Below are 27,601 nucleotides of genomic sequence, written 5' to 3' on the forward strand. Positions count from 1 at the left end.
GATCATGTTCCTGGTTCAGTAAAAGGATGCTTTTATTTTATACATATATCTGTTACTGTATCCCAGTAATTGGCTGATATTGTAAACTTAAAGCCATCGGTTGCAAACAAAATATACTCAAGAGACAGGCAAAAATGTACTCTATATATAGAACTGTGTAGATAACAGAATAACTTGCTAACATTATTTAGCCAGGAGATGAATGTGCATGCAAACGTGTGGCCAGTTATGTTTTATGGGATCTGTTGCACCTCTTGTTAAAGCCCACTGCTCATTAAAGCAAAATGTAATCAAAGTCCACCCCACACTGGTAGTGGAATTACACTGCTCGTATCAACCTTTCTTCTCTCTGCTCAGTGTCGAACCCTGAAGCCAGCGTATCAAAGCGGACCTTAATGTAGTTTGGATTTGTTTAATTCTTGAGCCCTAAGAAATGATCACTTTTAAAAAGAAACATGCTCGGACTAACTGTGGAAGAATTCATCAAGCCTGAAGCTTTAGGCTGGTCCTATGTGTGTCCAAAACATCATGCTCACCTATAAAACAAGCGTATTCTCCTTTAAGACAGTTTTATATTAACTCTAAAAAAATTCTCACACAAAAATGTATAAATAGAAATGCTGCTATTGAACACAATCAGTCAGTCAGTCAGTACTAGTGCTCAGTGTCTGAAAAAAAATGTCTGAAAGGAAATGTGTGAGGGAACTTTTTTCAAGTTATCAGAAAATTGAGTTATGATCAATATTATAAGTCTATACAAATTTGTGTAGCAATAAATGTATTAAGTATACTGTATGTTACGTATGTTTAGTATACTCACCGGCCACTTTATTAGGTACACCTTTCTAGTACCGGGTTGGACCCGCTTTTGCCTTAGAACTGCCTTAAACCTTCATGGCATAGATTCAACAAGGGGCTGGAAATATTCCTCAGAGATTTTGTTCCATATTGACATGATAGCATCACAGTTTCTGCAGATTTGTCGCTTGCACATCCATGATGTAAATCTCCCTTTACACCACATCCCAACTGTGCTCTATTGGATTGAGATCTGGTGACTGTGGAGGCCATTTGAGTTCTGTGAACTCATTGTCAAGTTCAAGAAACCAGTCTGAGATGATTTGTGCCTTATGACATGGCACGTTATCCTGCTGGAAGAGGTCAGAAAGGGATGGGCATGGTCAGCAACAATACTCAGGTAGGCTGTGGAGTTGACATGATGCTTAATTAGTACTAATGGGCCCAATTGGTGCCAAGAAAATATCTTCATGTTGTTAATTGCAAATTCTGACCCTACCATCTGAATGTCGCAGCAGAAATCAAGACTCATCAGACCAGGCAACATTTTCCCAATCTTCTATTGTCCAATTTGGATGAGTCTGTGCGAATTGTAGCCTCAGTTTCCTTTTCTTAGCTCACAGGAGTGACACCCAGTGTGGTCTTCTACAGCTGTAGCCCATCCGCCTCAAGATTCAATGTGTTGTGTTCAGAGATGCTCTTATGCATGCCTCGGTTGTAGACATCAACCCTAGAGATGGTTGTGTGTAAAAATCCCAATAGATCAGCAATTTCTGAAATACTCAGACCAGCCCGTCTGGCACCAACAGTCATGCCAAGTTCAAAATCACTTAAATATCCTTTTTCCCCATTCTGATGCTTGATTTGAACTGCAGCAGATTGTCTTGACCATGTCTACATGCCTAAATGCATTGAGTTGTTGCCATGTGTGCGAAATTTGTGTTAACGAGCAGTTGGACAGGTATACCTAATAAAGTGGCCGGTTACTGTATTTTTGAACATAGCATAAATGTAAATATAAACATTACACCTTTGTCCCTCCAAATTTTGTGGCAAAATGCATAAATAAAAAAAGATTGTAATTTTATACTTCAGTATATACAGTAATAGGGTTGTCACCACAGGTTATAAATAAATAAATATACCTATACATTTGTTTTTGTCTTTGCCTGACTTGTTGATTTGTTTGTGAGTATATTATTGAGCTGTAATTTTAGGCCAGCTAAACTGATTTGCCTTATTGTGATGGAATCATTTTAGATACTCAATACTTCCCTATCGCACAGTTAAAAGACTATCCAAAGGAAACAATAAACATGCTAAATACAGATGATAACAGCAGCAGAATCTACAATGACTGAGCATCTCTCAAAGGACTCCCCCAACCCCCCCCCCCCCCCCCCTATCCATATGGAGGTTAAAAGGCTAAGCGGTACCACCATATCATGCTGTAAGTAGAGTGCACTTCCATGCATGCGATATGCGGATTTGCCATCCATGTGCAGGTGTTTACAGAGAAGGTCTTTTCCCTCCAGTGGGAACAAACAGAATAACAGGTGCTTCTCTGGATTAGTGTCCCTCTCTCTCCCTGTTTCTCTCTCTATCTCTCCTGAGTCCGTCTCACTTGTTCTTTCATTCCCTCTTTGTGTTTTGCTTGGTCACTAGTTCAAGCAGACAGCTGTCAGGGAGAGAGAGAAAGGTCTGCTGAGACACAGGCTCCATTGGCTTTGGGAGTGTGTTTATGTGTGTTTGGAACTGTTTCCTTTGTCTAGACTCTGAACAGTACAATAGGGAAGTATTGAGTGCCTAAAATGATTTGGTGTTTTGTGCTTATCAGTGATAAAGTTCTGTCTGGGGAAATAAGTTCACTCGTTCTAACATCTCCAAAACTGTTTCATTAAGATTGCGCTCAATAATGTTTTTATCAGCAATAAAGTTAGGCAACAATAACATCATAATTTGTGTTCATTGATTTTCAAATCATGGCAAAAATAGGCAACTGTAGGCTGGTGTAACTAGTATCGGAATTTTTCATCTTGAGTGCAGATAATTTTGTGATTCAGTTTTCCTTGCGGGGGCTGTCTCCTCTTTTCATACAGTTTTTCATATTGTGTGTTTTGGTTTTATTTTTTGTGATCCCACACTAAAGGCCTCCAATATTTAATTTAGCATATACACAGTTCCCATTGGAAGGATATAGTTCATTCAAAAATATCAAGGTTTGTTGTTAGTTGACTAATTTTGAGGTTATCCAAAATACAGTTTTTTCTCAGCTGAACGTACAGTAGATTCTTGGTTGAAACCATGGTCCTTGGTGATTCATTTAATGCCCTTTGAAACACTAAACTAAATAGTACCTGTGGTTGCTGACAAAATATTGAGGTCTAATTGTTTATTTATTTTCAAAAGACCACTATGTTCTGTTTTCAAGAGCCACATGCATTCATTTTGTTTTGCCTGTTTATGCTTTTTTAACTCTCAAAACACCTTAAATGTGTTGCACTTTATGACTCACCAAAGACTAGTGTCAGCTAAAAATGGTCTTTAAATATTCTGCTGAATAAAAAAAGTCACCTACTGTACATCTCTGGTTGAGGAACTGAGGGTGAGCCAAATAACAGCACATTTTGACTTTTGCATGAACTGTGCCTTTTCATTCATTCATTCATTTTCTTTTCGGCTTAATCCCTTTATTCATCAGGGGTCGCCACAGTGGGATGAACCGCCAACTTATCCAGCATATGTTTTACATAGCGGATGCCCATCCAGCTGCAACTCATCTGTGGAACACTTCCATACACCCTTATTCACACTCATACACTTGACAATTAAGCCTTCCCAATTCACCTGTACGACATGTCTTTGGACTGTGGGGGAAACCGGAGCACCCGGAGGAAACCCACACCAACACAGGGAGAACATGCAAACTCCACACAGAAATGCCAACTGACCCAGCCGACGCTGAAACCAGCGACCGTCTTGCTGTGAGGCAACAGGACTTCCTACTGTGCCCCTGCGTTGCCCACTGTCCCTTTACAGCTTTTTTTTCCATCTGCTTACACACGTTTTTTAAAACAGTTTCACCTTTTTTCAAAACTCCTCACCAAATCAAATGCAAAATGCGTCACATCTCCTTCAAAATGTAACATTACATTCAAAATGCCATGAACACATGTCAGAATGAAGCATTTGCTTAAAATGGCAAACACTTCTTGTATAATAGTGAATGTTTAGATAAACCATGTAAACTTATATCTTCATTTTAATACAATTTTCTACGGTAAAAATAATCTGCTGAGAGGAGTAGCAGGTACACTGTAAACACATATGACATGTAGAAACAGAAAATATTTTATTAGGTCAAACATTACTGGTGTATACAGTAACAAACCATAAACATACTGTATGTAAAAATGTAGAGAAAAACACATGTAAATCAAGTACATTGTTCCTTAAAACACAGTAAAGAACACAATTGTGTGTGGGGGGAGCATCAATTGCATGAAGAAGTGTCATGCGGGCATAGGGTTTTCCTGCACAAAAAATGCTTTTCTTACTTAGACTTTTTGTCTTGTTTCTAGTCCAAATATCTACAAATTCTTAAATCAAGAAGCATTTTCTAGACAAGCAAAGCATATTGTCTTGTTTTAAGAAATAATATTCCAAAAGGAAGTGAGTCTTTCCTTAAATCAAGCAAAATAACCTGCAAATGGGGTAAGCAAAATAATCTTATCAAAAATCAAAAAAACAGCCTTTGATCTATTTGTAGGCTTATACTACAGTAAAGCAGTGATTGTTTAGTGATCAGTTAAGAAATTAGTGTTTCCACATTTGAGCAGTGAGTGTGTGTGATCTGGTGAATAAGTGTAACATTTTGATTGGTTGTGTTTGGAAAAAGAAAGCAAGTCACTTCATGTTGGATTTTTGTGTTTTGGAGCATTGTGTGTAGTGTTTTGAAAAAAGGGGTTTACGCAATTGAAAAATGGCTTCTGGTTTTGGAGATTTCCTGTGTAGTTTTGCATTTTGAGTGAGAGGTTTCAGAAATCGTGTCACATGAAAAGATTTTTTGTGTGTACGCAGTTGGAAAAAACTACAAGAGCCAATGTGGAGATGTTTTTTTTTTTTTTTTACTTGGTCTTTCATCATTCATACAGTCCTTTTACATACAGTATATCAATATGACTCATTCACTATATCTGCAGTGCAGTCATTAAATGCACTGATTCTTTCCTTAAAAGGAAAAATGCCATGTTTCAGCTTTATCCCAGGGATAAAACGGACCGCGGAATCTCCTTCATTTTCAATGAAGAGTAACCCTGTAGAGCTTCTGTAGTGGTCTGCCTTAATGCACATCTCTATTGTGCACTGTCCACTTTTCTACACTCAAAACACAACCCTGTTTGATTCAGAGAACATTCACTTAGCAAATCAAACAATTATGCTGTGTGTGGATGTGTGTGCCAGTGATGTCCACATCCCACTCTCGTTTTCATTTACTACCAGGTTGTAATGAGTTTTCGGCATGTTTTTTGAGTGTTCCCCTCTTCTGCTGTGGGAGAAGAGAGACATTTATTTCTCCTAATCTGAGTTGAAGCCAAGGGACTCGTGCTTAACACGACTTTTCCTCCTGTTCGCTACCACCGGAATTATAGATGATAGGCTTACATTTATTAAACAGTAGTGCACTGCCACCCACTGCACCTTACACATTTTTAATCCGATTTTCTTGGTGTTTGATTGTGTTTACTTTTTCTTTGCATGTGCAGTGGTGTTTTGGTGAGAATGTGAGAATGCTTTAAATTAATAATTGGTTTTAATTAATGCAATTTATAAAAAAAATAAAAATAAATAAATATATATATATATCTGTCCGTTCTTCTGTTTATCTTTCTGTCTTCATCTATAGCTCATTCAAAATTCAAATAGATGACTGATTTATATATATCAGATTTTATATACAGATTTTTATATTGTTGTCACAATACTGAAATTCGGTACCAATTGATACTGAAGTTTTAAAAACATCTATTTCGCTCCTAAACACTGCTGATTTGCCATTGTGTTCACGTGCTCAACAGAAATGCCTCTGATTGGCCGTGAAGGTCATCAGTTCACCAAACTCACTGCTGTTTACTGAGTGTTACCACAGATACAGGGACACTGGAGCATTTTAAAGCTGCAATTCGTCAGTGGATTACTGAATCATATTCAGTCATTCATTAATTTGCTTTTCGGCTCTTTATTAATCAGGGGTTGCCACAGCGGAATGATCCACCAATTAATCCAGCATATGTTTTACGCAGCAGATGCCCTTCCAGCTGTAACCCATCACTGGGAAACACCCATACACTTTTATTCAAACATACACTATGGACAATTTTAGCTTGCTCAATTCATCTATAGCGCATGTCTTTAGACTTTGGGGGACCCAAACCCACACGAACATGGGGAGAACATGCAAACTCCACACAGAATTGCCAACTGACCAAGCCGAGGCTCGAACCAGCGACCTTTTTGCTGTGAGGTGACAGCGCTACCTGCTTGCCACCGCGCTGCCGGATAGCTCGTATGTCAGCTTATAAACATACCAGCTGATCGACGTGACTTTGAAACACTCCAGTGTCCCTGTATCTGTGTATACACTATACATGACTGCCACACAAAAAAAAACGGTTTCTGTACTTTTTCTCTCCAATAATTATGAGGCGCAAAATTGTTTTTGTGCTCATTTGAAATTTTGTTATGGATAATAACAGTGCCACCACACAATCGCTTGACAGTCTATTGTTTTTGTCATCTTCAGTAATGTGTTGTTGCTGTTTTTCCTTCTCCACTTCCTTCTCAAGTTGTAAAGCCACTGCCAGGTTTAGTGTTGACACCTTGTGGACAAACTAAGCATTGCATAAACAAGTGTTTATCAAAGTGCATATGTGTTTGCTTGCACAAAAAAGGACAGTATATGTACAGTCCACACATATTGTTCTAATGCTGAAACTATACATTATACATGGACATTGACATACATATTTTGCATGCTTTAAACTTAAGGCTTAGAAATAAAAACAAATCTAGAACCACTAGGATTCAGTATAATTCCCCGTAACGATAGAAAATCTCATGTGTTTGTGTTACTGAGAAAGTTAGTGAGCTAGAAAGAGAGTTAGAAAGTTGTTCTGCTTTTAGCTCAGCTGGAGAGCTCCGGTTCTTGGACGATACAGCGGTCTGGCAGTGGACTTTCTTCCATTTTGTGTCACCATACCCCCTCAGTGTGGTGGACTTGGCTGTGTGTGTGTATTTGTGTGTATGTGTGTGTGTCTGTGTGTGTATGTGTGACAGCTGAATGGATAATGCCTTGGAGTTAAGGAAAAGCCTAGAGTGAAGCCAGACTCGCTGCCCTGCCATCAATCCGCCTGTTGTCTTCCTTCCCTCTCTTTATTCCTCCCTCACACTTCCTCTATTTCTCTTTCTGTTTAATGCAGGCCTAACCTTTGAGGGCTGTTTGGGTGAACTTATTTGTCACCTTCCAGGCTTCCAGTGGTAAAAAAGGGGTCCAGTACCCTGTGGTTTTATCGGGAACCTGTAATGGAGAAAAAAGAAAGAAACAGGAGAATACAGAGAGTACAGGAACTGGAGAAGATGGAGTGAGCGAATACACATATCCATCACAGAGAACAGTCAGTGCAATGGAACTGCTGTTGCCCCATGGGGAAAAAAATGAACCCTCAGCAGCACTCATCCGTTCTGAGTGCAAGCTGCCGTTAGCCCTATGATCGATACATGACCCTCTTGCTAGCTTAAGGTGACTGGATTTATGAAATGTATCAGCAAATCACTTGCAGTGTTATTATCTGAGAATTTCAAAATTGCAAGGGGAAAAATAATCTAGTTTATGTATTCTGACCATGGTTGGTTGTACTCTAAACTACATTAAACTAATTTAGGATGACAGAGGGACTGTAATAGTCACAACAAAAAAATATATATTATTAGTATATTAAATATACATTAACTGACAAAAGTCTTGTTGCCTATCCAAGTTTTAGGAACAATAAATAATAACTTTAAGTTGATCATTTGATATCAGAAGTGGCTTATATGAAAGGTAAAGTCCTCTAGAATAATGCTTATTTTACTACACTCAGAAATAAAGGTATGTGAGCTGTCACTGGGGCGGTACCTTTGTAAAAGGTACAAATTTGTACCTAAAAGGTCCATAATAATACCTCAAGGGTACATATTAGTACCTAAGCAGTACTTAAGTGTTCCTCTTAAAATTTGTAGGTACTAATATATACTTTTGAGGTACCATTATGGACCCTTCAAGTACAAATGTGTACCTTTTGAAAAGGTACCACCCTAGTGACAGCTCAAGTAACTTTATTTCTGAGAGTGTAAAATATTATATGATCATGCCTTGATTTTTAATTAGGACAGTAAGGTCTGACTTTACTTAGACAAAAGTCCTGTCACTTAACAGAAATAATGTACAGTGTAGAATATAAAGTCATGGTGCAGTGGAAAAATTATTTATATAATATATGACTCCCATGAGTTTAGAGGACTGCATCCATACATCTCTGCAATGACTCAAATGACTTATTAATAAAGTCATCTGAAATGGCAAAGAAAGCGTTCTTGCAGGACTCCCAGAGTTCATCAAGATTCTTTGTATTCATATTTAATACCTCCTCCTTCATTTAACCCTAGACATCCTCAATAATGTTCATGTCTGGTGACTGGGCTGACCAGTCTTGGACCACTTTGACCTTAGCATTCAGGAACTTGACGTGGAGGCTGAAGTATGAGAAGCAGCGTTATCCTGTTGAAGAGTTTGCCCTCTCCTGTGGTTTGTAATCTAATGGGCAGCACAAATGTCTTGATATCTCAGGCTGTTGATGTTGTCATCCACTGTGCAGATATCTTGCGCCCCTACATACTGAATGTAACTTCAAATCATGATTTTTCCTTCACCGAACTTTTTTGTGAGGTTCATACCTTCTGTCACTTTTCCAAATGATCAATTAGAATTATTTTTTGCTCTTACAACTGGGATCGATGGCAAGACTTTTTTCAGGTAGTGTATGTATGAGTAAAACATAAAACTGAAAAGAAATGAATGCAGAAGAAGCTGCTGAAAATCACCATTCTGCAAGAGGCAGCAAATACTTACATTGTAAAATACATTTTTAAAGGAATGCATTATTTTATATTGTATATGTTATGTTAGGCTGTAAATAAGTATTGCAAACTTTGAAAATATACATGTTTGTATACCTAAAGAGATCACTTAGGTCCTAAATGTATCTATTAAAAAGAAGTCATAACTTTTGTACCATTATTACTGAAACTGTATACTATATGTATACTATATATATACTATATATGTATACATACATACAGTATATTTCATTTAAGTGGAATATCTAGCATATTGTTAATTATTCACCATTCAAGCTGTAAAACTTTGACTCTAGACAATCTGAGGAGCTCGGTCATTCCAAAGCGTTGACTCGGACCTCTCATTTTTTACTCTCCCCTCAATAAAATTGCAGTGCCTAATTCTCTGACACTAAGGGACTGTGCTGTGATGGCTAAGTCTCTTTCTCAAGCTCTACATGCTAACCTCTTTGTCTGCCGCCTGCTAAAAGCCCCACTAAGTTCAACCAAACATTTTCTCTGGGATTTTTGTCCAGACAAAGACCCAATACCGGTCAGGCTTTTTGAAAAGCATGGCCGCTGCATAAAAGTGGCCGATTGTCCGGCCGCTGTATAGAGGCCCTGGTGTTCATGGCTGCCGTTGTGCACTAAGCCTGTTGTGTGAAACCGAGCAAGCTTCTAGATTAGCCTGCCCTGCGTCGATGCGGCCTTTTGTGCCCGCCGCCTTTCGAATCCTGCAGTCGTGACCAACAAAGCGTGAAATGAGTAAATAACGCCCCTCGAAGAAAGCCCAACATTTTACACCATTGTCCACGGTCCCCTAAGCCGCTTAAAGACTTCAAATGCTTCGCCACTTCTCTGTTCTTCCCCGCTTTTGAACAGTAAAATGATAATGACAGTCATTGAAATGTGTTTGTTTCTGTCTGTTTTTGGGCTCTCATATCTAAATGCCAAATGATATGTTCTCTGAGCATGACCGCTGCGTGCATGCGAGAATCTGTGTGATTTGCTGGAGTGATTTGGCACGTTCAGAAGTGAAATTAGTGTGGAAGTATAACAGAGAAGTGGAAACGTGGGGAATCGCCGATCTCTGTGGCCCAGTGCTGAGCATGAGCTCTTGTGTGTACCAGAGAGAGGCCAAATAATCGGAGGCAGGAACCCCATGCCATCTGTAGCTCTTTCTCCATCAGTCGCTCTCTCTCTCTTTGTCAAACATTAGCAGAGAGACCAAAAGGATTGCCGGGTTTGCTGTGCTTGCTGGAGTAATGTAGCTCCAGCTGAAAGGAGACCTATCATGAAAATGTTACACAGATGCTCGGATGGGTTTCTATGGTGGTCCATATGGCAGAATAACACAATTAATTTCCAACAGATGCATTTTAAGAGGTTGGGAAATTGTGTCATATGTAGTCTCTGTTATAAATATACAACGAAACATAATCTCACATGACTCATGTCAAATGTACCTCTTAACACAAGGGTCGTGCCCTGCATTGACCTGCTTGAAAAGTGCTGTGCAGAGATGACGTACAGAATATCTAATGCTTACAATGCTTATTTGTGGATATACCTTTGAGGTTGTGTCTTGGACCGCTGTCAACAATGTTGTTGTGGAAAACAAGCTGGAATATGGTGCCACAATGGCGCAATATAGGACATTTGAAGCCTCTCAAATAGTAATTAGCTCTAAAAAATAAAGCAAATGCTGTAGATATCATTTTGTGTCAAGGATCAGGCTCTTTTTCTCTCTTAATTCCCATGCTGATGCTGCACATTTCATGATATGCTTTGCGAAAAGTCTGGTAGCCATTGGCTATGTTTTTAAAGGTCAAACAGTACCAGGGACAATTGTATGACATTTAAGTGCTCATTAAAATGCTCAATCTTCAGTGTGCCTTTATTTTATTTATTTATTTATTTATTTATTTATTTATTTATTTATTTATTTATTTATTTATTTATTTATTTATTTATTTATTTATTTTGTTTTTTTAATTTGTTATTTTACTTTATATTTTACTGTATTTTATTGTATTTTATTTACTTATGTATTTATTTATTTATTTATTTATTACTTTATTTGATGTTACTTTATTTTACTTTATTTTATTTTATCATGTGGCCTGAGTGGCAAGTTACATGACTGTGCTTCTTTCAAAGGAACACACTTGTAAGCACACAGTGCAATTTGCGCTCATTACCACTAATTACAATGTCAAGACGTAATGAGAGGCTGAATACTTTCACAATCAGTGCAGTTTAAAAAGATCCATCTCTCCGTGCACCATAAACACAATTAGCACTAAACTAACTTGGCTCCCTGACTTTTAGCCCAAGTTTTTGTACCCTAACTTTATCTTTAGTTTCCTTTCCGTGGGGCATTTGGATAGGGGGTGGAGTGGGGAATCCAGCTTTTGAGCGGAAATGTAATGGTTTTTCTGCTTCCCTCTCCCGCAATCGATTTTGCCATGCCGGGCAGGAAATGATGTTGGCACACCACAAATAGCCTGCAGATGACGGGAGATTTGATGCTAATAATTTGTTGGCGGAGAGAGTCATGCGGGCCGCTTGCTGATGGAGATTGAGATGCGTTTGTCAGCAGACAGTCGGAGGTGAGCAAGAGAAGGGCGGACTGTGAGTTTTCCAAGGCGGGCAAAATGATTAGCGAATGTAATGTGGCAGATAATAGACAAGAGAATGAATATTTTATTTGGCCAGTGCTTCTGACGAGAGCAATTTGCATGTCAGGAGGTGACAGGCACGACACAGATGAATGACAGCTCTATCGTCTGCGGGTGCGTTAAGACATTACCCTAAGATATCGTCTGTTGCGAGACACTCACACCCTTACGTAGCACCACTTTACACTCTCTTTCATCACCGTTGACGCTTAGAAGGTGTCTGTATACAGGTGTGTGTGTGCCCATGTTATCTGATGAGTTTGTGCTTAGCTTTGCACCCCCTTCAGTGGGTTCTTTCTAACTGACTAATGCTTAGTAATGCTTCTTGAAAACCATTGCTGTTAAAATTATTTCTGAAGAATCTTGTGACAGACTAGAGTGACAGGCCCGTAGCCAGCCTGGTGAAAAGGGTGATTCTTTTTCATAAAATATAAACCTTTTTTGCAGTAATTAGCCTCATTTTCTATCTAATTATGAGGTTTGAATACTTTTTAAGCACTATTTTTTGTTGGATTAGCTTGTCAGATGGTCATCAACCACATTTTTTGATGTAGCCTACCAAAAACATTTGCTAAAGATTCATAAGAAAACAATAATACTAAAGTACACTAAAACAATACTACAACAATAATATTATTTTAATAAATAATAAAGAATAATACTTATTTTTCAAATACAAATGTATTACATCATATATCATTCGAATAAATGATGTTGTTCAAGTTTTAAATTAAAAACTAGCCTTTGGTCATTTATTAGGCAAACACAAACTGGGGTGCATTTCCCAAACAACAACGTAACTTGCGGCTGAACTGTAGTGACAAGTGTTTCCCAAACCCGTAGTTGCTCTTTCGCAGCTCCAGTGTTTGAACCACGTTAGTTATAACGTAAAATGCCTATAAAGACGCTCTAAACGGGGGTGGAGTAACAACTTCTTTAGAGAAGAACCCCATTTTTGTGCAAATTATATTGCTATTTAATTAAATTACTATTTAATTACTAGTTAATTACTATTTAATTGTTTTACACACACACGCATTAAAAAAAATCAAATGCTAGTTTGGTAAAAACATGCACTGGTTTTCCTTATTAATTGAAATATATGTAAACTGCACATATAGGGCCTATGTTTCCTTTACAAATATTATTAAGAACATTACATAATCTATTCCAAAACATAAAATCACTTACTAAAAGGTAACACGTATTCTAATATATTACATAAATCATATAAATAAATAAATAAATAAATAAATAATGAGGCTATTTATTAGGAAATTTAATTTTATATTTATTATTTATTAGGAAATAAAAAAGATCCTACTTTAATAACAATAATGATGATGATGATGATGATGATTATTATTATTATTATTATTATTATTATTATTATTAAGATTTTTGAATAGTCTACCTTTACAATTTGACACATTTAAGCCACTGCATGTTCACTCATGTTCTTTTAAATTATAGGTCACCTATAGCTTTGGAAATGAGCCATGGCTTTGTTCAAAACGGCATAATTATTTTGAAGTGCACTGAGAAGGGAACTACAGCTCCAGGGGTGTAGTTGCAAGCATACAAGTTAGCGATGCAGTTTGTGAATGTTCATTGTAATGATGGATTTGGGAAAAGCCAAATTATTGAACTATGTTTGTCATGACACAACTTGCGACCTTAGTTGGCTAACGATGGTTTTCGGAAACACAACCCTGCTCAGCACTTTCAACTTTTCTCAGTCATGCCGAAGCAATTTTTACAATTTTTACAATTTTTTATGGCATAGCAGTCAAAATAGGACAAATTAATTCTGGACCTTTGTCAGTGAGGGGTGGGTCTGAGTGATGTGGCATTACAGGAGTAATTTACTTTCTGTATATTACAAATCACATCTGTATATTCAGAAATAAAACATTACTGTGCTTACTGTATTTTATGGCTACTGTAACAAACATCAACTTTTGCAATTTTAACACATGTACATGAATATTTTTTAAATAACATGCGTCTTTGACCATATAAAGGGCTTACTGTATAATAAAATAATGAAATTTGTAGTTAGGTGAGCCAACTTTTGCTTGAATGAAAGATGTTGCCCTGTTACATTTGCCTAAAACCAGCTGTGTGGTTTAGGTTAGGGTTAGATTTAAGATCCAAGAAGTATGTGAGGCCTGGATTAGTGAAAAAAAGAAGTGCAACCTCATGCCAGAAAAGCCCTAACCACGGTCAGCGGGCCATGCTGAGGATTTAGTGTTGGAAAGGCACTAATCCAGGTAGGTTCCAGCAGGATAATCGGGACATGAGAACATTGCCCTTAAGAGTGTTGCATTAGGCTAAGCAAAGCTTGAGTGAGAAACAGAAAAGGCGAGTAACACAGACACCCTCCCTGACCTTTCCTTTATGGCAGCCAATCTGGTTTGTAAACATTAATTTATTCATGAGCTTGCATCTGGCTGTTTAAACAAGAAGCACAGCCCAGCAGCAATAAAAAGGAAAGGTTGACTGAGTCAGACACAATGCACACTGACGGAGAGAGCGATATTGAAGCGACTGTATCTAATAAATACACTTGTGCGTTTACGCCAACCCGACAGGTAGTGGCTTAAGGTTATAAATTTCCCTCCATCAATCTTTATAAGCATTTTATATCACAAACCGTTAAACCCCAGCGATATCCAATAGGATGTAATTGAAAAGTGATTCGAGAAATGTTGACTGACGGTGAGGGGAACTAAAAATATGGTGCAGAATCCATTTCACTAGTGGACTCTGAGCGAAATAGAGTTGAAAAAGTACAACAACAACAACAAACTGTCACCAACAACCAGACGCCTAATCGTTTAACCACTCTCTAAAAGATACTCATAACTGGCATTGATTTGAGTCTTTTTATGAGTAGCTTGCATTGTATACACATATTGATTAGTGGATCTAAAAACAAGCCACAAGAACGGCATGTTTGTTTTGGGCTATTCCTGTTGTCTATTTGTTAGCCTGCTCAGTATTGACAGTGTAAGCAGGGCATTAATTGCAAAGATGTCACTTTAAGACCCAAGGAGACAGAATGATGTAATGCCAGTATATATTTGCTTTCACTAGAGACTGTCATCACTCTCTGGGCCCAGCGCCCATTTCAAATGAATCTGCAGGTCACATTAGGCTGCTGATCAAGCCAAACTGCAAATCGGCATGTCTCGTAGCCTAAGTGTGCTAGCTGCACCTCCCAGCTTCGCCTGGAATGGAATTATGAATATTGGTGTTTTGTGCTCGGAGGATGAAGCTGGCTGCGTTTTTGCAGTGCTTGTCCAGTATGTGTGATATGTTGGGTTCAGCAGGAGGTTGTGTTCACTTCCCTGTGGGGCGATCGCTAGCTGCTGCCATCAGCACAACTCCTGCTTATTAAGCCAGTGTCAAGACATGTGAGTTCATATTCTTGGCTCAGACCCCACCCTTTCCTTCTCCATCTGCTTGGACCTTCTTATCTGCGGCCTCATTTGTCTCGCAAAACCTGCTATTACCTGCAGCAGGGATGGAGCTCGCAGTGTGTGTGTGTGTAGGTGTAGCGGTGGTTTCATTGCGCTCTGCTTCCACCGCATGGACTCTTTAGCATTGCCCTCACAGTGTACCTTGATACGCCCTCCCTTCCACCTGCCTGCGAGTATGATTGGCCGGGCCCGGGGGGAGACTGGGAAATCACCTGCTCCATTTAGCCAGGTTGCAATGCTGATGGCGGGCCAGGCGTCCTGCTAGCAGGCCTTTGTGCTGTGCCCGATGCACTAAAACAGTGGGACTCCTGATTAGCGTGAATGGAGTTCTCCAGCGTGGGCCCTGCTCTTTATGATCATGGTGATTGTTGTTATTTAGCCCTTCTGTGGGTTAGATCGGCGTACCGCCGTGCTGGAAATCTTTCTGACAGCGCAACAATTATCTGTGATCTGCATGACTCGCACCACAGCAGAAAAGTACTTTAGAAAAAAAAGGAATAAATAAAATATGACCTCCTCCTATCGCACCCCCCTTTTCCAAAACCCAGTCTTGCTCTTTTTTTCCAGTCTCATTTCACTCTTTCTGCCTATTTCTACCCTTGCCCTTTTCTTTGCTGCTTTTTCACTTGGTGTAGCCCCTGGCCTGAGCCCGGCAGGGAGCCACAGGGCTGCTGAATGAAGTGGCTTAGCAGAACCGGCCTCCCTCTTTCACAAGGGTCACCCCAGGGAGTCTCTTCTCAGAAGGGACAGCAGCAGCTGTGTCTGCCCCCTGCCTACACCTCCCACCCCATAATCCAGCTTGTGTAGAGCTGCATGGGGTGCAGATATGGAAGGATGGTTGGGGAGGGAAAAAAAAAGAAGAGGTAAAAAATCTTCCATAGTGTGGGTGTATGAGAGAGCACATCTCATGGAGAGGGTGACATATTGATATTCTGTTTCTATGAGAAAGAGCACTAGTGACAAAAGATACTCCCTCTTTCTGCTCACGTCTCCATGGAGGCCTGAACTGATGCTCTGTCCTCGAAGTATCACTTCTAACTGAATAAGACGGTAAAACTCTCTGCGGACTGGTGTTTGTTTAACAGCCAGTGTTCGTCATAAAATAACTAATAAGAAGGGCTGTCCGGTTAATGTGATTGTCCGGCTAATTAAAAATGCAATAATGTATGAAGTAATTATACAGTGACCTCTGACCCATGAGAAATCATGACACCATCTTCCTGTTTGTGTGAAGCCATTTGCACAGGGAATACAGTGCTCAGCATATAGAAGTACACCCCTCATAAATCTATCTTTTACATTTAGATTTTTAATAGGAAGCCATACAATATTATATGCGAACAAATATATTCAATTAGTCAGTTCTGAAGCCAAATCTGAAGCTAATCTAACAAAATAACTTACCATAACAGTCCAAAAACTAGTACACCCAGAAGTATATGTTATAGAAAAATATTACATATTTTGCGTGAGTTTAATTGCATTATCTTCCAATTTCTAATGTGTTTGGTGTCTAAAATATTATTTTAATACATTTATCTGTTTAATAAATCTGTTTTTAATAAATACACCAAAATACATTGCCTATATTCATTGCGAAATGGATACAAATATCCTTTTTTAAAGGGTCACGAAACACCAAAACACATTTTTTGAGCTGTTGACAGTGGTATATGTGTCCCACACTGCTAAAAACACTATTAGGACACCTATATTTCACAAAAAAGTGTAAATTGGTTGTTTTTGCGTTATTTCAAGCAAATTCGTACTTCCTGTTTGAAACGAATTTTTGAAGCTGCGTCACGGTCATGACATAATAGCGTTTATTCCAGCGTGCAGACTGGGCGTCTGTGCCAGAGTGTGCCTTATTACGTCTTACAGTGTGATGCATTAATGCATGAGTTAGGCTTGGTTCAAACCAATCAGCGCGCTCTATTGTGCAACTTCATTAATATTCATTAGTGTCACCGTCTTTACACCACAGAGACGCCACGTTGTGTTGGCAAAACAAGCGTGAAGTGTTGCTTTTACAGTTTGCTGCCATTAAGTTTCGTTTTCATTTTCTCTCTGTGAGAGCTTATCTGGATCACGTGTGGATTACAGTGTACGCGACGCTCGACAACAATAATTTAACGTTACGTGTCTAAGGGGGATTATTGTTTACCTGAGAGCTGTTCTCATCTGCAAACGCTGAAATCCGGATTCCGGATGTAGTCTTCTCTTCATAAAGACGCGGCTCTAGTTGCTGGTGATTGTCCTGTCTCTACAGATTTGGTAAGTGAGCGACCAGTGCTCTTTGTATATTCAGTTTGTTCGTATCAAATAAGTTAACTATTGCATTGAGTGCAAACATGTTAGCACCGCATTTTGTGACCGGAATAACACACGCGGCTTTCGGACGCTACCTGCCGTGTGCATCTAAGTTTCCGGGAAATGCGGAGTTTTTTTTCCGACATTCGCCGTGCGGTATCAAACATTGCATGAAAAATACACGCTTAGAGCAGATCCTCGAATCAAATATCTCATTTGTCGCGAGGGGCATGAATGAATTCCCTGAATGAAAGAGCCGAACTGCAGTTAAAGTCCGACATTTAATAATTTGGCAAATAATTCGACTACAGATGTCCATGTAGGTTAAACACCATCCCTTTCTCCTGTGTATTTTGACTGAAACTCGCGCGTGCCCAAATAGACACTCCCACACCCTCCCACTTTAGTTTCTCCGACACTCCCCCCTAAACAGAGCTGGACACCCCCACTTTTCTGACTTTTTCCAAAGAAGAGGTGTGAAAACACCCTGCTGAAACGAGGGGGTTTCATGGCCCTTTAAAATAGTGTGTATTCCATTATGCTGAGCACTGTATTATTGCACTCATAAAACAGATTCACAACCAAACCTATCATAATTACTTGATACATGCTATAATGCAAAATAACTGCCAAAGATATCCACTATATAATATTTGTTTTATATTTTATAATTAACTATACTTTGAGGCTTTTAAATGCTTGATTCTGATTGGTTAATAAACATTCTAAGCTGTTTGATTATTTTCAGGTAGCTCCATTGCTAAAGTAGTTCCAGGCAGGTCCTGACCACAGTCAAAAATCAAATCAAAAGAGCAATTAAAAAAGAATCCTTCACCAGAAGTGGTTTTTAATAAAATTGAAAACTCTGTAATTAGTTACTCATCCTCCAATTGTTTAAAACCTGTTTGTGTTTCTGTTGAACACAAAAGAAAATATTGTAAAATGTTGGGAAGTTGTAACCACTGACCACTGTAACATAATAGTTGTTTTTCCTACAATATCGATTGAGGGTGGTTAAATAATGAGTCAGTTTTCTTTTTGGGTGAACTATGCCTTTAAGGAGAGACAATGAATGTAATATATTTAAATATAAAATTTGAACAATTTCTTTAGGTTTGGTTAGCACAGTAAAATTTGAATAACTAACTTTACTTCTTTATGTCCTAAAATAGCACACATCACCACCTCGGTCAACAGCCCACACATGAATTAATTAAATTAACTTATTAGTTTTTACAAATTTCAGTAGATTGAACATAAAACAACTAAGTTCTCCCAAAGAAATAGACAAGAATTGTGATAATTCAACTCATTTTATATAAGTAGTTTGAACAAACAACAAATGTAATTTTTTTGAGTGCATTGTCAAATATTTAATATTAGTAATATTATAAAATATATTCACTTCTAATGTCTCACTTTACATATTCAGTGAATAGATTATCTATCTTGAGAAAATGTAACATCTTAATTTAGGGCAATTTTGATGGTTTTGATTATTCAATCTATATATCAAGTAATTAAATATTGCAACTAAACGATAGTCCACACAGTAATCTAAATTCACAATATCTAGCTCGCCCATCATCACAGGAAATGAGCAGCGGCACCATGGGAAGTCCTTTGAATGCTGTGGATGAAAATTTCTGGCAACGAGCTCCATCTGCCATCTCAAGGAGATTTTTAGATGTTTATTGCATCATACGACATAACACACATCCCCTGCTTCCAAGAAGCATCCCTTAGATCAGAAGGGGCAGCTCAGCGACAGTCCATCTGAGCGGGCACTGTCCTCTGCTCTTTCTCTAAGTGAGGTAATTTTTGCGAAATCATTACACCAGTGGGTCAGTCTGATATATGATACCATTACAAGCCCCTGTAAATACACCCTCATTTTTTTCTGCATTCTGTGAGCAGGAGGCAAATGTAGCACTTGATCAATGCTCACTGAGAGAAAAGAGACTCTCTGAGGGAGACGCATATTGACTCATAGCATGTAAGCCTTCCCTGCATATGCATTTGCTTCATCAGAAATATTCATTTGTTCTGGACAGGCAAAAAGGCAGTGGAAATGAGGCTTCACAGCTTCGCTCCCCCATGATACCGAATCACAGGAAAATGGGAGATCTGCGCTTAGCTTTTATTGTATTTTGTTTCTGTTGGTTAAGTCTCTAGAGACAGGGTTTGGACATTGCTTCAAAATGCAGAACTGTCTGTGAGCGGTCATTATTTGAGAATTGTGGGGGATATTAAAAGGACAACTCAGCTGTAGTTCTGCATTGGCATCATTTGGCAAGCGCAAAGGGGCTGAGAAGTCTTTATTCGTGTAAACTAATATCAGTTGGAGAATAATTTTCAGCTAATACTCAATGCATTGACACGCAAGCCATTTCAAGTGTCATTTTTCGAGCGTAAATCGCCAAGCCTCTGCTATAGCGCTTTTGATAATTGCATGTAATTGGACTTCTTAATAAGTTCTTTTTTAAAGTTTTGTGAATCAGTGCTTTAAAAGGCTAGCGCTCGCCTGTGATGTTAATCTTTGCGTGTACCCATTAGTGCTGTGGGGCCCAAAGATATGCCTGAAACAGAAATGAATTAAGCTCTCTAAATTTAAGCCTGCTTTCCATCAGTTTTAATGCCCTCACTCGCTAATGAAGAAATGTGCAATAATTGGCGCAGGTAGTTTTTGCAAGCACCTTCTGTTGAGAATTAGCACGTCAGAGTTGGAAACAGGTAGGAGTGAATCAACAGCTACTTTAAATGGGCGTACACTTCTCTCGCACCTCTCTCTCACTTCTCTCTCCTCCTTTAGCAAGTCTGTTCACACCTGTGCGAGGGCACGGGCCTAAATTACCTCCTGTCTTAGTTATAATTAACTACGGTGTCTTGTTTGATGTTTGAATAGAGTTGTCTGAAATTGGCGCTAATTTGCATCTAATTACGCAGAGATACTGAGACATGTTTGCCATTTCCATCAGCATCACTTTACGAGACACAATTGTGCATTTCTAATGAGTCCTGTCGCTGTGTCGCATTTCTAAACATGGTTAAGGCTATTGACGGCACGCTTTGAGTGAATGGGTCAGGACTCGTGCTTTATTAATGCTTTCCAAACAAAGGCCCGCTGCATAAATCTAATAGTAAATTCACACTGCTCATTTCTCAGCATCAATGTGTAGCACTTTTAAAAACAGTACTTTTAAAGCCAACCCCTACTGTTCCGCTGAGTAAAGCACCATGATCAGTTCAAAGTCTTAACTTGAAAAGAATAAGATCGTTTTTCATTATTATTAAGGCATATTATGAATCCGAAGTCCATTAAATCTTTGACAATGTCCTCTGAGTGGTTGGAAAATCAATAGCCCATTACGCCTTGTTACATGTCATCTGATTCATCTACAGGTTTGGCAGTAACAATATCTGTATTTACCGGTGAAACTCTGCACTGATAGACCGTCATACCACATTACAGGAGGCTAAAATATAACCTCTACAGGTGTGGGTATATTATACAAGCCTTTTTTGAGGCCAGATTATCTAAACAACGTACTTTTTCACCACCCATTTACTTCTAGATTGATATGAAGCAGATTTTGCATTGTTTTCTAAAAAGCAAGGATTGTGTTTTTTGCCCAGGCCTCTGTGAAGACCACGCACTGATGCCACACCAGCCATGGCACAAGCAGCTGCTGCTTGGCTGTTGTGTTGCTGAGCCATCTGTGATTCTCCTACTAGCGGCATATTAATCTACGGCACTAAACTAGCTTGTCCTTGGAGGGAATTAAAACAAAAAAAAATATCTGCCCTCTAGATAAATCGTATGTCACAGCATGTGTGTGTGTGTGTGTGTCGTGTATTGAACCTTTCTCAGCAACTAAAAGCCATTTTACTATTATTGGTTTAGGAAAAATGAATTAGTATTGGAGATTTGAAGAATTGGGCTGGTAATCTCTTTGCCACAGCTCTCCTCAAGCCCAAAGTCACTTGACCCCTCGTGACCTCCAAGGTCACGCCCTGTCTTACATTTGGCTTTCGGGCCTGTCAGCATCGAGTCAGGTCTGGAAACAATGTGACATGTGCTCTGATTGATGCTGACCCCTTATTGAACTCGCACCCAACAAAGAGCACTGTCCACATGGGATGGCTGGGGGTTTTGACCACCAATACCTATCAAAGTTACACACAGCATACATGAAAATGTATGTTTTATTGTGTGTGTTATTGTAGAGAATACCATAGCTTCCATGTTAAGGGCTCAACCCGGAGGTAAAAATAAGCATCAAGTATAATATCATTCTGTTAAGAAAAAAAAAACAGAAGAGACAGCGAGAAGACACAGAGAGATGAGTTGCAACTGTTGGAGAAAGTTCAAACAACGTGTGTGCATGTGGCTTGTTTGCGCTGGGGCTTAAGAGCACCAGTGGGGTGCTGTATTCACCGGGGGCTGCCGGGACTGGCACGGTGTGAGCAAACAGCCTTCTCTTTTCCGCGACTTGCTCTGTGGGGGCATCAGTGGGAATATGAGAATGAGGCAGAGAGAGTGAATAAGAAAGAGAATGTAATAGAGGAAGGTCCCGCTGTACATGCGTGACCCGTATTAGCATACCCACCTGTCGTCGTCCCTCGACGAAACCCCATCAGCTGTCAGTCATTCCCCACTTCTCCTCATCGGCCATGTCAATCTCTCCCCCTCCGCCGCTACGAAGCACTGTCACCACGGACTGGACTGTTTACCTCATTACACAACCTTCTCGGAGATGGTAAACAGCTGGCATAGGCAGGCGGACGGGCAAATAAGCAAGCAAATAGGAATAAAAATTGAATGTTAAGTGCAGTACCTGGGGACACAAGAGAGGATAAGGCACCCCGGGTGGATTAGCGGACGGTAGGATCTGTTTCTCCACAGTGACAGGCCCTCACACTTCACTGACTGATGGATATACTCGTCCGCTCCCTCCAACTATGCTTAATTTGCAACTTAATGATCCGGCGGCCTGCTGCACAAACCAGCGCGTACATAAACTCTGCGCAGTGCTAAAGTCAAGCTTAGCAGGCGCGTTCATTCACCAGCGGCGCCAATGCGACGGCTGTTTATGGTAAGCAGAAAGCGCACGTACACTGTTCTACGGCCGAGCGAGCTTATCCACAGAGCTTTGAACGCGACGAACAATAGAACGAAAAATTGTTTGTCTTTTTTTCTCTTTCCTCACAAACAAGTGCAATCTGAATTGTAATGCAAAAGCTAGTGAAGCGGAGAGCCAAGGGGGGAGAAAAACATCATTTAAAAAAAGCACAACATATATCACGTCTGATCCAAACCTATACATGCATGCATGCAGAGCAATGAGAGTGTTTAGAATTAAATTACAGCAATTATTAAAAAGAGCAATTGTTGTGTCATGCTTTCTGTGATGTGTCGGCCGCTGCGAGCTCTCCGTGTGCATGGCTTTAATGAGTCCTTTGTTTTAAGCAGGCATTGATCACTCTTTTTATAACCTTTTGCTTGCAGAAATGCCTATTAACAGTTAACTAAACACAGATTAGTTTACAGTCCGCTGTCATATATTAATGGATATACGTTTGGCTATACATCATTCAGTCACCGGGTGCATCTTCAAGGTGTCTTGTTACAAATCCCCATAGATGTAAATTTCAGATGAAGTGTAATCTGGTGTGGGATCATCTAACGTGTGTCTGTGTAAAATAGACAAGCTAACAGAAAAGGACACGCATTTGCATTAAAATATGTATGATATGCCTTCCGTTGAACTCTAATCTTGTATAGGAAAATCTAAAGCGTGTGACTAGGTAAACAGCCATGCTAACAGAAACGCATACAGTATTCTGTATATTTAACTGTAGATAAGAACATACCATTTACTTCTGTAGAAATCTAATGTAGTGCAGAAACATATCGTGTGTCTTTATAAATAAAAGTGGTATATGTTTATAAAGCTAATTAAATAGGACTAGCTATTATTCTAAATCTAAACTAGCATTGTTTGCTGAATTTTTGTAACATCTGGAGAACACTGTTTGTTTTTATTTATTTTATTTAGCAAGAATGCATTAAATTGATACATTTTTAATATTATAAACTGTTTCATTTAAATGCTGTTTTGAAATATGATGCGGAATATGCTTTGGAAAAAAAAAGTTTGCTTAAAAGCATCACAGCTGATTTCAGTGTGAAACAAAAATTTTTATTAGAATGATTTCTGAATGACCATGTGAAAACAAATTTTATAGGTTATATGCACTGCTAGTGTTTTTCAGCCAATGATGAATTTCTGGTGAAAGCTTTATATGACTATTTTCAATTGCATAGGGTTCCTTTTACAGCATCGATGTTGTAATGTAATTCAGATATAATCAGTTAAATAGTCTTAAGTATCCATTTGGCTGTTAAATCTTAACAAGAGAGGAAAGACCGTTTAAACGCAGAAGTCATCAATTGCAGCAGCCTTACGCAGAAATTCCATTGAAAATACTGGGGTAAAATTCATTTCCATATTTTAAAGACATGACGTGGAAAGGTATAATTTAATGCAGTGCTTTTTGTTTAGTCTGATACCCACTTTATATCATATTTCAGCCAGGCAGTGAAGATCACAGTTTTTTAAAGAAAATCAGGTCCTAAACACTGCAATTTTGTATGGGATAACAATTAATCAAAAGCCCTGGGGCTGGCTGACTGAAATTAAAAGTCTCTGTGCATATATGCCATTGATGCCAAAATACCATGTGTCATGTCAGAGAAAATATGATATTTAACTGTTGGTAATGCTAATATATTAATTTTATTTAGAATATATTTATTATAGAAATACATTTAAAATCTAGTTTACTGTAATTCTGATAAAATACATGAGTATAAAAGACTTCTTTAAAGAATGTGAAACCTTACTGAGTGTAAATGTGTAAAATGTAATGCATCTACAGTATAAGCAAACCAGAACCGATTTATGGATGCAAGCATATTGCTTGTGGTGGCTTCAGTCTACACAATTACAAACAAAGACTGCTGAAAATTAATTTGATCAGATTATGGTTCCTAAAAATGTATCAATCTTATTATTATTTTTTTAATTAAAGAACAATTTCTGGGTATATGTGGAGCTTATTTTATTCATTAGTAGCTGTTGGAAAATTATGAGCTGAGTAACAAAGAGCAGTAAAATAGTTCTCACTACATACCCAGTTGGTTTATAATTAAGACAATACATTAAAATAGCAATAGTAATGTAAGAAATACCATTTTGCAATATCAAGTGGCAAAATAAGATGTTTTGTACAGGCAAAAATGCTGAAAGCGGATTAGACTGGAAGCTAAAGACATTAAAATCCCAAATGGATGTGTCTGCTCTTATGTGGAAAAATAGGGTTGATATAGACTTTATAATTCTTTTCAAATGTTATTTGCATTTTAGGGGAAAATAATTAGTAAGTTAAAAATTGGCACATCAATACACCACATTCTCCTAAGTCAAACAGTGCCAGCAGAACCCCGTCCAGTACAGTCATTTATTATTTAGTAATGGCCAGTGCAAAATACGTGTCAGAATGCTAAAAAATACTTCTTTTGCATAGAAATATAGGAAGTCTCTCTCTCTCCCCCTCTCTCTCTCAGTGGAGTAGAAAGGCTAATGGCCTCTCCTGAAACATGCCCGTAGGGGGTGATCATAAAATCATGCATTTATGCACAAATATGTTCCTTTCACACCGGACCCACTCCCAGCCATGCTTCTAAATCAAACCAAATAGCCCTTAAACTTTCACTTATCGGCCACTGGACTCTGGAAGTACTTCAGCTTTCTCTTCTTGTTTAGTGTGATTTTTTTGATTTGCACCAAGGAAATGGCACAAAGTGTAAGAAGTGGTGACAATTGTGGCTGTGATAATTGCAATTATTTGCTCGGTTTTCAAAGTACGCAAATAGAGGCTTGTTATCACGATGCACATTTAGTGTGAGGAGGTTGAATCTCATCTGATTGTTTGCAGATACTGTACGTGGAGGAAGATGAAAGAATTTCTGAAAGAATGGCAGGACCGAAACTTTAGATGGAAAGAACTGTGTCAAGGTGGGATTTCTTGTTCCCCTTTAGTAACAGCTGCAGACCCGGGGAGTCTGTGTTTGTGTTGAAGGTGTGTGTGAGTGTGCAGATTCAGGGGGGTGACTGGGAGAAAGGAAAAAAAGAACACTTCCTTCAGCTTCCAAATGGTTAATGCAGCTCTGAGGCTCCTCCTGTTCCCTCCCACCTTTTCTGCTGTCTCCGCCTCCCGAGTGTCGGATTGACAGAGGCTCAGCCAATAGCTTGAGCAGGGACCAGCCATGCGTGACGGGGGCTCCATCGAGGACTGCAAACTTCCCAGTGCATCAGCAGCCTCTGCGATCAGCACAGCCTCCGTGTGTGCAAGAGAGAGAGTGAGAGAGAAAGAAAGCAGCAACAGCGCAGAGTGTTAGAAAGAGAGAGATAATCAGACCGCATGATGCTTCTTTAACCTCTCTGTGACCAATCGCATCTGTCCAGCCAGCTGTCATCCTGCATTTTTTTCATCTTTCTTTTTCCAGCTTTTTCTTTTGTTGTCACCTTGAGTTTTCGCTCTTCTCTGGGAACATCGGAGCGATCTCATACGTGCCGCGCGCAGGTCTTGCTGCCATACATGTGTGTGTGAGAGCGCTCGCATGTGTGTGTGTGTGGAATGGGAAGAGGACGTTAAGTATTCTGAGCTGAGTCTTGATGACCCTCTACAGCCCTGGAGTGGGGGGTTCATTTTAACCCTTCAGGTCATCGCTGGAGGAGCCCTGACCAAGGTAACATCTGAACACCACCCCCTTCACCCCCCCCCCCATCAATGCATGCTCAGAGACTAAACTGTTCCGCTGTCCGAGTCTGGTTCCACGCACTGCTTCTCTCACACTCCTTCTCTTTTTAAACATTTAGTCTTCATGTAAGCGCTCATGCTTGTGAGGTCTTCCTGTGGATTATGAATCTATTGTAGTTCTGTGATTTCAATTGTTGTGAGTGAGAACATCAGCTAGTTTGAATGAAACCTAAATATTAGGACAGAAACTCCAAAGGCTGTATTTTGTCAGATTTTTATTTGTTTATTTATCTTCAACCCAACCCCCCCCCCCCCTTTATTTTTTTAATTAACATTATTATCACCCAAATTTTCTAGTCTCACATTTAATAGGATGCTACGAGGCAGTGCGGCATTTCTGAAAATCTGTGAGCCACCCTGATCGTGATGCTTCCGCTCACACTCTTAATTAGCAGATTTGTTTACATGTTATTTTCCTTTCCTCTTATTTCCCCTCTCGGTTCATTTTTGATTATCTCCGAGAGGAGCGAACAGAGAGCGGTGGATTGTGTGTGACTGCTGCGTGCCACCAATCGACAATAGACATTTACAGTGCAGCTAATTGGAAACAGATTCAGCATGGAATTTCTCGCACGCTCTGCTACCTTTTCAATTGAACCACTCGTGCTGTCCGCTTTCCACAGCCCTCTTGATGGATGGTGATAGATCCGATATCCGCACCCTTCTCAAAAGTGTAATTATAGGTTTTGGTTTAGAAAGGCTCGTGATCGATGTGCTGTATACTCATTTAGTTAAGACTCTTCAGTGTGTCACCACTTTCTTCCTTTTTGGGGGGGATGATAGGGGGTTGGGCACACATCCTTGTTTGTTTTTCCTATTTATATGGAAGTAAGCTGTAAATGAGTTTGTGTGTGTGTTAGAGAGTATCTGAAGTTCTTCACTTTTCAGGATGTCAGATGTTTTTGAGCTGTAAAGCTCCACATGTAAAAGCAGGAATGATGAAAAAAGTGGTCCACTGTGTGTATCAAATGCAACGCAGAGCCTTTGACCTCAGCGCCATGAGGAATAAGCTGTCAGATTGGCGATTGATTCGGGGGCCATGTGCGGAGGTGTTTAATGTCCCTTTTGCAGCAGGCGTTAGTGTATGGTTCCACTTTAAAACCTGTATCACACTCACATTTGATTTATGATCACGCTCGTCTCCTCTGATTCCAAGGCATTTCGAAGAAAGAAAAAAAAGAAAGTCAATGGTTAGATTTTTTTTTCAAGGTAGAAAAATAACAATAGAAAAGGAAAATCTTTCCTTTCTGTACCCCCACCCTCACTTTATACTCCTGTGTCTCC

The 27,601-nt window shown here is 39.2% G+C and overlaps 1 protein-coding gene across 49 annotated transcripts in view; it reads left to right on the plus strand.

Annotated features, from left to right (window-relative positions):
* The window catches only part of tenm3 (teneurin transmembrane protein 3), a 421,902-nt gene that overhangs the window by 168,976 nt on the left and 225,325 nt on the right, over nt 1–27,601 (plus strand). For 15 of the 49 annotated variants that reach the window (XM_068222289.2, XM_073906558.1, XM_073906579.1 and 12 more), the window contains exon 1: nt 25,802–26,246. The exons of 28 other annotated variants lie outside the window; for them this stretch is intronic. The gene's annotated coding sequence lies outside the window, so the exon portion shown is untranslated. Of the gene's footprint in view, nt 1–17,081; nt 17,396–25,801; nt 26,247–27,601 lie in introns of those variants that run through there. 6 more of the 49 variants (XM_073906646.1, XM_073906760.1, XM_073906908.1 and 3 more) reach the window with 1 other exon arrangement.

The sequence above is a fragment of the Danio rerio genome, chromosome 1 (genome assembly GCF_049306965.1).
Source record: "Danio rerio strain Tuebingen ecotype United States chromosome 1, GRCz12tu, whole genome shotgun sequence".
Taxonomy (NCBI): Eukaryota; Metazoa; Chordata; class Actinopteri; order Cypriniformes; family Danionidae; genus Danio; species Danio rerio.